The 14,397-nt window shown below is 44.0% G+C and overlaps 1 protein-coding gene across 1 annotated transcript in view; it reads left to right on the top strand.

Annotated features, from left to right (window-relative positions):
- The window catches only part of LOC106583634 (copine-9), a 137,483-nt gene that overhangs the window by 65,431 nt on the left and 57,655 nt on the right, over positions 1–14,397 (top strand). The gene's annotated exons all lie outside the window — the stretch shown is intronic.

Below are 14,397 nucleotides of genomic sequence, written 5' to 3'. Positions count from 1 at the left end.
GCGGGGGTATTTCAAATGATTTACAATGGTATTTGAACCCAGGTCAGTGACACGACACTGGCCCTGTGGATGACTCAGCATGGAATTGGGCCCTTTTCAATTAAAGTTGATAACCAACACACTGAGAACTTTGTCCCTCCCTCTCTCTCTCTCTCGCGCTCTCACTTTCGCTCTCTCACGCTCTCTCTCTTTCTCTCTTCCTCTCTTTCTCCCTCTCTCTCTCTCGCGCTCTCACTTTCGCTCTCTCCTGCTCTCTCTCTTCCTCTCATTCTCTCTTCCTCTCATTCGCTCTTCCTCTCATTCTCTCTTCCTCTTATTCTCTCTTTCTCTCTTCCTCTCTTCCTCTCTTCCTCTCTTTCTCTCTCTTACTCTCTTTTGTTCTCTCTTTCGTTCTCTCTTCATCTCTCTCGTTCTCTCTTTTGTTCTCTTTCGTTCTCTCTTTCGTTCTCTCTCTTTCGTTCTCTCTCTCTCGCGCTCTCTCTCGCGCTCTCTCTCGCGCTCTCACTTTCGCTCTCTCTCGCTCTTCCTCTGTCTCTCTCTTTCTCTCTCTCTCTCTCTCTCTGTCTCTCTTGGTTGGTGTGAGTAACAGACAACACAACAATGCCATAAAGCACACACTCTGAGAGAAGGGAAACTCTCCTAACAGTGTTGTGAACCATGTAGTTCATTATCAGACCTAGATAAATCATATTTCTATCCTATCACTGTCTGTCCCACTTGGCTCTTCTATCTTGGCCATGTCATTTATCTTCATGTGAGCCTGGTGGGGAATTTCCCAATGCAGGATACTTGTCAATAAGGCTTCGCTGCTCTTGGATGACAGTGTTCTATGTCACCATGTTTAGAGGGAAATAGTAAATAGGCAGGTAGCCTAGCGGTTAAGAGCGTTGGCCAGTAACCGAGTGGTCGCTACTTTGAATCCCCGAGCCAACCATGTGAAAAATCTGTTGATGTCGCTCTGGATTAGAGCTTCTGCTAAACTACGTAAATGTAAATACCCTTTTGACTGCACGGTGCTGACTGAAAGAGTGCTTTGTGTGAGTGTTGTGTGTGTGTGTTGTGTGACTTGATGGGCATGTTTCTATGGCAACTGAGAGAGCACAATTTCTCTGTCTGTTTCTATCACCAAAATTTCAATGGGGATGAACTGTTTCATCTTCTACATTCTGTTCTCTAAAATGACATTAGAGATGATCTGCTTTCAGATCTCAGGTAAAGGGACAAAAAGAGCCCAGTGGCATTCAAAGGCTGGGGACTATAGGGGATCCCACCACCACTGCCATATACAGTGGTTTGCGAAAGTATTCACCCCCCTTGGCATTTTTCCTATTTTGTTGCCTTACAACCTGGAATTAAAAGTACTTTTTGTGGGGTTTGTATCATTTGATTTACACAACATGCCTACCACTTTGAAGATGGAAAATTACAGCTGCAGCAATTACAGCTGCAAGTCTCTTGGGCTATCAATCAATCAATCAAATGTATTTATAAATTGCTGTACAGAAACCCAGCCTAAAACCCCAAACAGCAAGTAATGCAGGTGTTGAAGCACGGTGGCTAGGAAAAACTCCCTAGAAAGTCCAGAACCTAGAAAGAAACCTAGAGAGGAACCAGGCTATGAGGGGTGGCCAGTACTCTTCTGGCCGTGCTGGGTGGAGAGTATAACAGAACATGGCCAAGATGTTCAAATGTTCATAGATGACCAGCAGGGTCAAATAATAAAAATCACAGTGGTTGTAGAGGGTGCAACAGGTCAGCACCTCAGGAGTAAATGTCAGTTGGCTTTTCATAGCCGATCATTCAGAGTATCTCTACCGCTCCTGCCGTCCAAGCAGGTCTGGGACAGGTAGCACGTCCGGTAAACAGGTCAGGGTTCCAGCAGGTCTGGGACAGGTAGCACGTCCGGTAAACAGGTCAGGGTTCCAGCAGGTCTGGGACAGGTAGCACGTCCGGTGAACAGGTCAGGGTTCCAGCAGGTCTGGGACAGGTAGCACGTCCGGTGAACAGGTCAGGGTTCCATAGCCGCAGGCAGAACATTTGAAACGTGTTGTTTATAGCTGTAGCCTGTAATCCTATTTTCCCTAACCTTAAACTCAAACCCCTAACCCTAGCTACTAAACCTAACCACTAACCCCTAATCCTAATTCTAACCCTCATTCCAACCATAACCTTAAACCTAACCCCTAAGCCTAAAATAGCCTTTTTCCTTGTGGGGACCTGAGAAATCTCCCCACTTGTCAGAATTGTCCTTGTTTTACTATCCTTGTGCGGACTTCTGGTCTCCACAAGGATAGTAAACACACACACACACCATCTTCCAGTCTCTATTTAAATTATTTAACAGGCCTCTGACCTACATAAAAGCAGACGGCTGGAAATGGAATCAATTTATTTCAACTCATTCTGGTTTTTAATGACATGACACCCTATTGAAGAGAGGCTTCCCTCTCGCTACACCTCCCTACTCTGCCTTGTATGCACACAGACACACACACACGTTTGTTTTACTGTCCTTGTGAGGACCAAACAATTCATTCCCATTCAAAATCCCGTTTTTCCTAACCCTTAACCTTAACCTTAACCTTAACCCTTAACCCTAAACTTAACCCATAACCCTAGTTCTAACCCTAAACCTAACCCCAAAGCCTAAAATAGCTTTTTTCCTTGTGAGGACTAGCGAAATGTCCCCACTTGTCTGAATTTTCCTTGTTTCACATTCTCACAAGGATAGTAAACACACACACACACACACACACACACACACACACACACACACACACACACACACACACAAGCAAACCATCTTCCGGTGTCCATTTTCATTATTTAGCAGATAGCTGCCTCTGACCTACATAAAAGCAGATGGCTGGAAATTGAATCAAATTTTTTTCCATCCTTAATCTATTTCCACCTATTCTGGTTTTTAATGACAGCCTATAGAAGAAAGGCTTACCTCTCGCTACATCTTCCCACTCTGCCTTCCACATTAGACATTTAAATAGGTTTGAATATTATAAAAGGCATCAAGGTTGTATTTGTAGTTGCTCTGTACACTGGAGTCCGTCTGAAGTTGCCTCCTCCTCTCCCAGATTTGATGTAAAGACTCAGGGAAGAAGGAATTTTCAAGCCCCTCCACTGTACAGTCATTTACTTCCCATTGGGAATCTGGGGTAACATTGGGGTGTTCTATTAACTGACAACAAAAGGCAAGGCTGCACGCTCCATAAAACCACGACTGTCAAACACAAGCTTATGCCAGGGCCTTGCCAGCTCCCCCCGGCACCAAAGTCCATTATCAAAACCTTCACAGTCGCATCTGAACTTCATTTAAAATGAAAGTTAATTTGAAGAAATATCCCAAACACACACACACACACACTCTCTCTCTCTCTCTCTCTCTCTCTCTCTCTCTCTCTCTCTCTCTCTCTCTCTCTCTCTCTCTCTCTCTCTCTCTCTCTCTCTCTCTCTCTCTCTCTCTCTCTCTCTCTCTCTCTCTCTCTCTCCCCCTCCCTCTCTCTCTCTCTCTCTTTTATTTATATATATATATATATATAACCAATACACATTTTAGTGCTGTTTTATTTCTTCATTCTGTGCTGCGACTCTTGCTGTATTTATTATATATTTTTTTTTATATATATATATGTATATATATACATATATATATATATATATATATATATATATATATATATACACACACACACACACACACACACCCTTTATTAACTTTGTGCTTAATTAGCAATAAAGGGCCTTGCCTCAGATGTACATCTCTTCTATTGGCAGTCCATCTGATGAAATATTTAAAAGCCATATGCAGAGCGCCGCTCAATGTCCCTCTGTGGACTCCCACCCAGCTTTCGTTCCACTCAGTACAGTACAGAAAACTGGCATGGTCTCAGAGCTTTGATCAATCCAATACTCACCAACCCACCAGTTAACAGACCCCACGTTTGGTCTCTCTCTCTCTGCTCGCTCGCTCCATGGCCCCTTATTGTAAGTCTATGGCTTATGATGGCCCACCCTCCCCACGTTCAACATCAACTCTTTGTTTCAACGGGATTCTGATAAACTAATTTCAGTTTGTGTGAGTCTTGATTCTAATCTAAATACAAAAAAAATGAAATTTCAAAGCATGAAATGTGAGCCTTTGAAGTATCGGGTGAGTTTTTTGGCATTGCGACAGGTTGGGGGGTTTTGATCTGACAGGCAGCGTCTCTGCAACGTCTGTCTGTAGGCTATATGCTGATACTCTGAGTTTGTATTTATCTCCAGACCTGGGTTCAAATACTATTTGAAATTTCTCAAATACTTTGAGTGCTTGCTTTAGCGTGCCTGGAGTGCCAGGTGGGTGTGGCTCACACTCAATCAAGCCCAGCTAAAGTATTTGAAAATTATTTCAAATTGTATTTGAACCCAGGTCTGTTTTTTCCCCCAGTGTATTTCTGCTGGAACGGTGCATACACTGCGCTGGTGGGTTGCCATGGAGAGGAGACTTTTGTTCCTGTGTGGGAGACTTTGGGTGGTGAAGTACATGAGTTGGAGCTGGTGCAGCTTTAAAACCTGTGGGCTGTTTGCTGTGTGTGGCAGGCAGACCTGGGTTCAAATAGTACCTGACATCTTTCAAAGATCTTTCAGCGTCAGCACAAGTCTGCTCGTGGTGCCAGATAGGCAGGGTTGACAAGTTTTCTGACTATTCCAATGGTTGCATTGTGCCTGTCAAGCTCAATCAAGAACTACTAAAATATTTTCAAAGATTTCAAATAATGCAGCACCAGTCAAAAGTTTGGACACACCTACTCATTCAAGGGTTTTTCTTTATTTTTACTATTTTCTACATTGTAGAATAATAGTGAAGACATCAAAACTATGAAAGAACACATATGGAATCATGTAGTAACCCAAAAAGTGTTAAACAAATCAAAATATATTTTATATTTTATATTCTTCAAAGTAACCACCGTTTGCCTTGATGACAGCTTTGAACACTCTTGGCATTCTCTCAACAAGCTTTACCTGGAATACTTTTCCAACAGTCTTGAAGGAGTTCCCACTTATGTTGAGCACTTGTTGGCTGCTTTTCCTTCACTCTGCGGTCAAACTCATCCCAAACCATCTCAATTGGGTTGATATTGGGTGATTGTGGAGGCCAGGTCATCTGAAGCAGTACTCAATCACTCTCCTTCTTGGTCAAATAGCCCTTACACAGCCTGAAGGTGTGCTTTGGGTCATTGTCCTGTTGAAAAACAAATGGTAGTCCCACTAAGCGCAAACCAGATAGGATGGCGTATCGCTGCAGAATGCTGTGTTAGCCATGCTGGATAAGTGTGGCTTGAATTCTAAATATATCACAGACAGTGTCACCAGCAAAGCGCCATCACACCTCCTCCTCCATGCTTCACGGTGGGAACCACACATGCAGAGATCATCCGTTCACCTTCTCTGCGTCTCACAAAGACATGGCGGTTGGAACCAAAAATCTCACATTTGGACTCATCAGCCCAAAGGACAGATTTCCACCGGTCTAATGTCTATTGCTCATGTTTCTCGGCCCAAGCAAGTCTCCTCTTCTTATTGGTGTCCTTTAGTAGTGGTTTCTTTGCAGCAATTTGACCATAAAGGCCTGACTCACACAGTCTCCTCTGAACAGTTGATGTTGAGATGTATCTGTTACTGTAACTCTGTGAAGCATTTATTTGGGATGTAATTTCTGAGGCTGGTAAGTCTAATGAACTTATCCTCTGCAGCAGAGGTAACTCTGAGTCTTCGTTTCCTGTGGCGGTCCTCATGAGAGCCAGTTTCATCACAGCACTTGATGGTTTTTGAGACTGCACTTTTAAAGTTCTTGACCTGACACTTGAACCTCATGATGACCTTTTTATGCAGAGGTCTACCTCCTCATCTGCTTGATGCCTTTCTCTCCCTTGAAAAATTCTATCCAGTTTTTTTCCCTCTCATGTCTTCCTCCATTTAGTTGCGTATGCTTTTAGTAGGAATATGAACTGTCTTTTTAAACCTTGAAATGCAAACCTTCTATACATCTGCTGAGATAGCTGGGAAACTGTACTACTATTCTGTTCGTTGGCAGTTTAGAGATATGGGAGGTGGTAGGTATTGTTTGCCACAATTATTACATATTTATACCATAACAATACTTAATGACATTTTAGAAGACCAAATAATAGACCAAACCCTTCCATCTCTTGTCTCACTCTCTCTCGTTCTCACTTACACACACACACACACACACACACACACACACACACACACGCACACACACACACTTATTTTCCCATTTATTTATTTTAATGGGAGTCTATGCACAGGTCAGGATGGCACCGTGCCTCCCTTCCCACTATTTATTATTCTCCATGTAATGAAATATCCCATGGCCAAGAGGATTGTTTCCTTTTCCCCAAATAAATTAAATCGTAGCAAATGCCAATTTAAAAGAGGAACAACTTACCAACATTGTTTATTGAGATGTATGAGCTGTGGGCAGCTAGTTAAATTAAGAGAAACGTGACAGCGATTAATTTGCCAACCATATTCATTCCTTCCACATGATCCATCGTGTCCCAAGTGTCTGGACCCCCCCCCCCCCCCCCCCCCCCCAGCTCCCCTAGGTTGAAAACACTGGTCAAGTTAACCGCACTTGTAACAACTTGACATAAAGATTTCTGGATTGAATGTTAAACTGCGTGTCTCTCAGTTGTCTGCCCTTCACCTAAACAAAAACACAGATGAAATGAACATCGCTTATAAGCACTTGGTATACCGACGTGGCATAAAAGATCTCAAAAATGTAATATTATACAGTGATAATTGGCATATTTCTCATTTGTCAGCTACACTCGATGGATGTTACTCTGTCCTTGTCCCCTCAACCCTTCCTTCATCCCTGTAAATTTGCGGCACACACTTACACACACACACACCGCTCTAAAATTACCCTGTAATTACGTTCTGCTCCTCCAGCACCTCTTGCCCTGATAAGATTAAGATTCAGATGAAAAACATCGGGCTGCTTCTATGTCCTCCCACTTCCCGCCCTCAATCTCATTCTCTCAGGCGTATCTCCATATCTAAAAATATTTTTTCACTGGTTTAATATTACCTCTTTCAATCCAACTCTCAAGGCTGCCACTCATACCAGGCCACAACAGACACAGTAACCACTGTACTGTACATAGATGAATTTGTTGTTTTCTCTCTCGGAAGAAGAAACCAGGCAGTTTTCTAGATGAAATTTGTTGAAATTGATGCAGCTGAAAGAATGCCCAATGGATTCAAGGGAAAGACAGACACACTGAATATTTAGAATTTAGTAGAACATGCATAAGTTAAGAAAGGAAAATGTAACCCAGGAAGTAAATATGTTTTTAAATGATGTCTAAACCCTCAAGCAACAATCTCAGGACACAAAACCCTTCAACCACCTTTTTATATTTTTTCAATTCTGTATTTTTTTCACTTTTATTTCCTCTCATGCCCCCTGCAAGGAGACTTTGTAGCATTTCAGAGGCCCGGGCTCTGCATAAACATTGAACATAATTTCCACTGTGGGGTGTTTGATCTTTGTCCAAATAGATAATTAGCTTGAAACGCCTTTAGCATGCCACCCACAGTCTCCTTGTCACCCTCTTACCAAGAGGAGACGCTGAGAAACGTGGAAACCAATTCTGCCAGGCACGCTCCCTGTGTACTGGCATCAGTGACGAGAGGTCCTGGGGTTAGTTTTGTGAGCATGTTATCGGCTATAAGCTATTTATAGCCCCATATCCACCCTCAGGATATCAGCATAATTTATTTATTGTCTGACTGGCTGGGACTAAGACGGCAGGGTGGAGATACTTTGTCTAGACTCTCTGTCAGCCATACTCAACAGGTGGACTGCGGTCCGGACCCAGAACGGGGCCAATAGTTGGTCCCGACAAAACAAATACAAACAATTTAGGAACTCAGTCACGCTATGACCCTTGGTATGATCTGAACACATAATATTAAATATTTAAAAAAAATATTAAAACTGCAAAATTTTCTCTTCGCCCATGGCAAAATGGCTAGAATTGCAGGAAATGAGTTTTAAACAGCAAAATGTTCTCTCGGCCTACAAGAGGGATGTGAACAGGTTGAACAGCTTGGGGTCACATGGGTTGCGAGGTGGGGTTTGTGACTGCTCCGATAAATGACAATATCCATTAGGACCTTTTCCATATAGGAAATTTGTGTGACCGGACCTTTTCAAATAGTACTTGAGTACCCCTGCTCAATTTGATGTTATTGCTGTTGTCTTCCCAAGACAGACAATGTATGGTGCTTCTCTTCCCTTGACTCAAAGATTCACTATGGCTTTTTAGATATGATAATGCCATGAGAATGTCTGTACGGTGGATAATGCAGCTGAGGTAGATGTTACAGCTCCAAATACTCCATCTACAAGTGGCTTATCATGCAAATGGGGTGCAAAAGTAGTGCTTCAAATGTTAGTGGCAACGATACAAGCTGTAGTGCGCACCACTGTATACCTGCTAGGATGCTTTAGAGCAGCACGTCGCTGTTTGTGTTGGATTCAAGGGAAAGACAGAGACACACTGAGTATTTTGAATTTAGACAGACTTGAATTTAGACAGACTTGAATTTAGTAGAGCATGCATAAGCTAAGAATGAAACATTTTACCCAGGAGATAAAAAATGTTTGAAATTATGTCAAATTGACATCATAACATAGTTTAACCACTTTCTGGTAGTTCGGATGTCATTTGAGCATTGTTTTGTCATTATGGAAAACGACTTCTCTTCCCTTGACCCAAAGATTCACTATGGCTTTTTACACGTCTGTGTTTGTGTTGCTAAAGAAAAGACATATAAAGATGTTTTATGTGTCACATACACCAAATACAGTAGGTGCAGTGAAAGGTGTTGTTTTACAGGGTCAGCCACAGTAGTACGGCGCCTCTGGAGCAATGTAGGGTTAAGCGCCTTGCTCAAGGGCACATCGACTGATTTTTCACCTTGTCGTCTTGGGTATTCGAACCAGCGACCTTTCAATTACTAGCCCAACGCTATAACTGCTATGTGGGTGGTGGGATGCTAGGAGACTCCCCGCCTGACCATTCCTAGTGCTCAGGATGGGGAAGATAAGAAATGGGGGGAGGGGGGAGTCTTTTATTTCAGTCGTTCCGGTGGAATGAGGGCTCTGAGTGTATATTCTGACAAGAGCACATCCCAAGTGGGGGCCTGTCTCAAAGACAAGGTGAGTGAGGTATAATCAGAGAAAAAGAGGACAGAAAAAGAGAGAGAGAGCGAAAAAGAGAGCGAGGAGGGACTAGAAAAAGGTCAGACGGAAAAGACTAAACTGAAAAATAAAAATGCTGTTGGAGTTTTGAGCCTTTTTATGCTAAGTGACTTGCCTCTTTTATCGCATTTCTCCCTCTCGTACCCTCAGGCTCTCATTCTCCCCCACCTCAAGACAAAGTAGACATGTTGCCAAGTGGAAAGACAAAGTACACATGTTGCCAAGTAGAAAGACAAAGTACACATGTTGCCAAGTGGAAAGACAAAGTACACATGTTGCCAAGTGGAAAGACAAAGTACACATGTTGCCAAGTAGAAAGACAAAGTACACATGTTGCCAAGTGGAAAGACAAAGTACACATGTTGCCAAGTAGAAAGACAAAGTACACATGTTGCCAAGTGGAAAGACAAAGTACACATGTTGCCAAGTAGAAAGACAAAGTACACATGTTGCCAAGTGGAAAGACAAAGTACACATGTTGCCAAGTGGAAAGACAAAGTACACATGTTGCCAAGTGGAAAGACAAAGTACACATGTTGCCAAGTAGAAAGACAAAGTACACATGTTGCCAAGTGGAAAGACAAAGTACACATGTTGCCAAGTGGAAAGACAAAGTAGACATGTTGCCAAGTAGAAAGACAAAGTACACATGTTGCCAAGTAGAAAGACAAAGTACACATGTTGCCAAGTGGAAAGACAAAGTACACATGTTGCCAAGTAGAAAGACAAAGTAGACATGTTGCCAAGTGGAAGCTGTTGATTACAGTGTGCAGTTCCACAGATAGCGCAGACATATGATGCTGTTTCACTGTAGCTTTATATTTTGGCAGGAGCTTTGGCAAATATCTGTCGCTGAGCAAATGTGTTAGTATAAAGTCATGTCATTTCCCACTTTATTTTTTGCATACAATATAGCCCAGTATTTGTATTATTTATTTTATAAAGTCTTCTCTTCTCATCTTTATCAAGGTTGCCAATAATAATCGCCCCCATTGTATCTGGGAGAGTTTCACAGTGGTGGGCTGCTCTTTACCAGATTGCTGTTGGGGGAGAGAAAGAGGGGAGAAAAGAGGAGAGATGTTTATTCCAGGTAATTGGAGTGAATTAAGGGACAAAACACAGAGGAGGCACAGACAATACTTTTTATTTCATATTTTTTCTAGGTAATTGTCTTTCGTGTCTTCCATTTTTCTCTCGCCCTCCTGTTCTGTAATTGATCTTCCCCTTCACCCCCTTTATGATCTCTCTCCCCTCTTTGTCTCTCACTCTTCCTCTTTCTATCTCTCTGTCTCTCACTCTTCCTCTTTCTATCTCTCTGTCTCTCACTCTTCCTCTTTCTATCTCTCTGTCTCTCACTCTTCCTCTTTCTATCTCTCTGTCTCTCACTCTTCCTCTTTCTATCTCCCTCCCCTCTCTGTCTCTCACTCTTCTTCTTTCTATCCCTCTCCCCTCTCTTTCTCTCACTCTTCCTCTTTCTATCTCCCTCCCCTCTCTGTCTCTCACTCTTCCCCTTTCTATCTCCCTCCCCTTTCTGTCTCACTCTTCCTCTTTCTATCTCGCTCCCCTCTCTGTCTCTCACCCGTCCTATCTCCCTCCCCTCTCTGTCTCTCACTCTTCCTCTTTCTATCCCTCTCCCCTCTCTCTCTCACTCTTCCTCTTTCTATCTCCCTCTCCCCTTTCTGTCTCACTCTTCCTCTTTCTATCTCCCTCCCCTCTGTCTCACTTCCTCTTTCTATCTCCCTCCCCTCTCTGTCTCACTCTTCCTCTTTCTATCTCCCTCCCCTCTCTGTCTCACTTCCTCTTTCTATCTCCCTCCCCTCTCTGTCTCTCACTCTTCCTATCTCCCTCCCCTCTCTGTCTCACTCGTCCTCTTTCTATCTCCCTTCCCTCTCTGTCTCTCACTCTTCCTCTTTCTATCAAATCAAATTTATTCGTCACATACACATGGTTAGCAGGTGTTAATGCAAGTGTAGCAAAATGCTTGTGCTTCTAGTTCCGACCATGCAGTAATATCTAACAAGTGATCTACCAATTCCACAACAACTACCTTGTACACACAAGTGTAAAGGAATGAATACGAATATGTACATAAAAATATATAAATGAGTGATGGCCGAACGGCATAGGCAAGATGTAATAGATGGTATGGAGTGCAGTATATACATATGAGATGAGTAATGTAGGTTATGAAAACATTATATAAAGTGGCTAGTGATACATCTAATACATCAAGATGCAGTAGATGGTAAAGTGTACAGTATATACATATGAGATGAATAATGTAGGTTATGTAAACATTATCTAATATAAATAATATAAAGTGGCAAGTGATAAATTGATTCCATCAATTTTCCCATTATTAAAGTGGCTTGAGTTGAGTCAGTATGTTGGCAGCAGCCACTCAAAGTTAGTGATGGCTGTTTAACAGTCTGATGGCCTTGAGATAGAAGCTGTTTTTCAGTCTCTCGGTTCCAGCTTTGATGCACCTGTACTGACCTCGCCTTCTGGATGATAGTGGGGTGAACAGGCAGTGGTTCGGGTGGTTGCTGTCCTTGATGATCTTTTTGGCCTTCCTGTGACATCGGGTGGTGTAGGCGTCCTGGAGAGCAGGTAGTTTGCCCCCGGTGATGCGTTGTGCAGACCTCACTACCCTCTGGAGAGCCTTCCGGTTATGGGCGGAGCAGCTGCCGTACCGGGCGGTGATAGAGCCTGACAGGATGCTCTCGATTGCGCATCTGTAAAAGTTTGTGAATGTTTTGGTGACAAGCCGAATTTCTTCAGCCTCCTGAGGTTGAAGAGGCGCTGCTGCGCCTTCTTCACAACGCTGTTTGCGTGGGTGGACCATTTCAGTTTGTCCGTGATGTGTACGTCGAGGAACTTAAAACTCTCCACCCTCTCCACTACTGTCCAGTCAATGTAGATAGGGGGCTGCTCCCTCTGCTGTTTCCTGAAGTCCACGATCATCTCTTTTGTTTTGTTGACATTGAGTGCGAGGTTATTTTCCTGACACCACACTCCGAGGGCCCTCACCTCCTCCCTGTAGGCCGTCTCGTCGTTGTTGGTAATCAAGCCTACCACTGTAGTGTCGTCTGCAAACTTGATGATTGAGTTGGATGCGTGCATGGCCACGCAGTCGTGGGTGAACAGGGAGTACAGGAGAGGGCTGAGAACGCACCCTTGTGGGGACCCAGTGTTGAGGATCAGCGGGGTGGAGATGTTGTTACCTACCCTCACCACTTGGGGGCGGCCCGTCAGGAAGTCCATACCCAGTTGCACAGGGCGGGGTCGAGACCCAGGGTCTCGAGCTTAATGACGAGTTTGGAGGGTACTATGGTGTTAAATACTGAGCTGTAATCGATGAACAGCATTCTTACATAGTTATTCCTCTTGTGCAGATGGGTTAGGGCAGTGTGCAGTGTGATGGCGATTGCGTCGTCTGTGGACCTATTGGGTCGGTAAGCAAATTGGAGTGGGTCTAGGGTGTCAGGTAGGGTGGAGGAGATATGATCCTTGACTAGTCTCTCACAGAACTTCATGGTGACGGAAGTGAGTGCTACAGGGCGGTAGTCATTTAGCTCAGTTGCCTTAGCTTTCTTGGGAACAGGAACAATGGAATGGTGGCCCTCTTGAAGCATGTGGGGACAACAGACTGGGATAAGGATTGATTGAATATGTCTGTAAACACACCAGCCAGCTGGTCTGCGCATGCTCTGAGGACGTGGCCGGGGATGCCGTCTGGGCCTGCAGCCTTGCGAGAGTTAACACGTTTAAATGTTTTACTCACGTTGGCTGCAGTGAAGGAGAGCCCGCAGGTTTTGGTAGCGGGCCGTGTTAGTGGCACTGTATTATCCTCAAAGCGTGTAAAAAAGTTGTTTAGTCTGTCTGGGAGCAAGACATCCTGGTCCGCGATGGGGTTGGTTTTTCTTTCATAGTCCGTGATTGACTGTAGACCCTGCCACATACCTCTCGTGTCTGAGCCGTTGAATTGCGACTCCACTTTGTCTCTGTACTGACGCTTAGCTTGTTTGATTGCCTTGCGGAGGGAATATCTACACTGTTTGTATTCAGTCATGTTTCCAGTCACTTTGCCCTGATTAAAAGCAGTGGTTCGCCAGTTCAGTTTTGCGCGAATGCTGCCATCAAATCAAATCAAATGTATTTATATAGCCCTTCTTACATCAGCTGATATCTCAAAGTGCTGTACAGAAACCCAGCCTAAAACCCCAAACAGCAAGTAATGCAGGTGTAGAAGCACGGTGGCTAGGAAAAACTCCCTAGAAAGGCCAAAACCTAGGAAGAAACCTAGAGAGGAACCAGGCTATGAGGGGTGGGCAGTCCTCTTCTGGCTGTGCCGGGTGGAGATTATAACAGAACATGGCCAAGATGTTCAAATGTTCATAAATGACCAGCATGGTCAAATAATAATAATCACAGTTGTCGAGGGTGCAACAAGTCAGCACCTCAAGAGTAAATGTCAGTTGGCTTTTCATAGCCGATCATTGAGAGTATCTCTACCGCTCCTGCTGTCTCTAGAGAGTTGAAAACAGCAGGTCTGGGACAGGTAGCACGTCCGGTGAACAGGTCAGGGTTCCATAGCCGCAGGCAGAACAATTGAAACTGGAGCAGCAGCACGGCCAGGTGGACTGGGGACAGCAAGGAGTCATCATGTTAGGTAGTCCTGAGGCATGGTCCTAGGGCTCAGGTCCTCCGAGAGAGAAAGAAAGAAAGAGAGAAAGAAAGAAAGAAAGAAAGAAAGAAAGAAAGAAAGAAAGAAAGAAAAAAAGAAAGAGAGAAAGAGAGAATTAGAGAGAGCATACTTAAATTCACACAGGACACCGGATAAGACAGGAGAAATACTCCAGATATGACAGACTGACCCTAGCCCCCCGACACATAAACTACTGCAGCATAAATACTGGAGGCTGAGACAGGAGGGGTCAGGAGACACTGTGGCCCCATCCGATGATACCCCCGGACAGGGCCAAACAGGAAGGATATAACCCCACCCACTTTGCCAAAGCACAGCCCCCACACCACTAGAGGGATATCTTCACCCACCAACTTACCATCCTGAGACAAGGCCGAGTATAGCCCAC

The sequence above is a fragment of the Salmo salar genome, chromosome 22 (genome assembly GCF_965601325.2).
Source record: "Salmo salar chromosome 22, fSalSal1, whole genome shotgun sequence".
NCBI classification, from domain to species: Eukaryota; Metazoa; Chordata; class Actinopteri; order Salmoniformes; family Salmonidae; genus Salmo; species Salmo salar.
The sequence above is the reverse complement of the archived record's forward strand: the minus strand, read 5'-3'. Positions and strand labels throughout refer to the sequence as shown.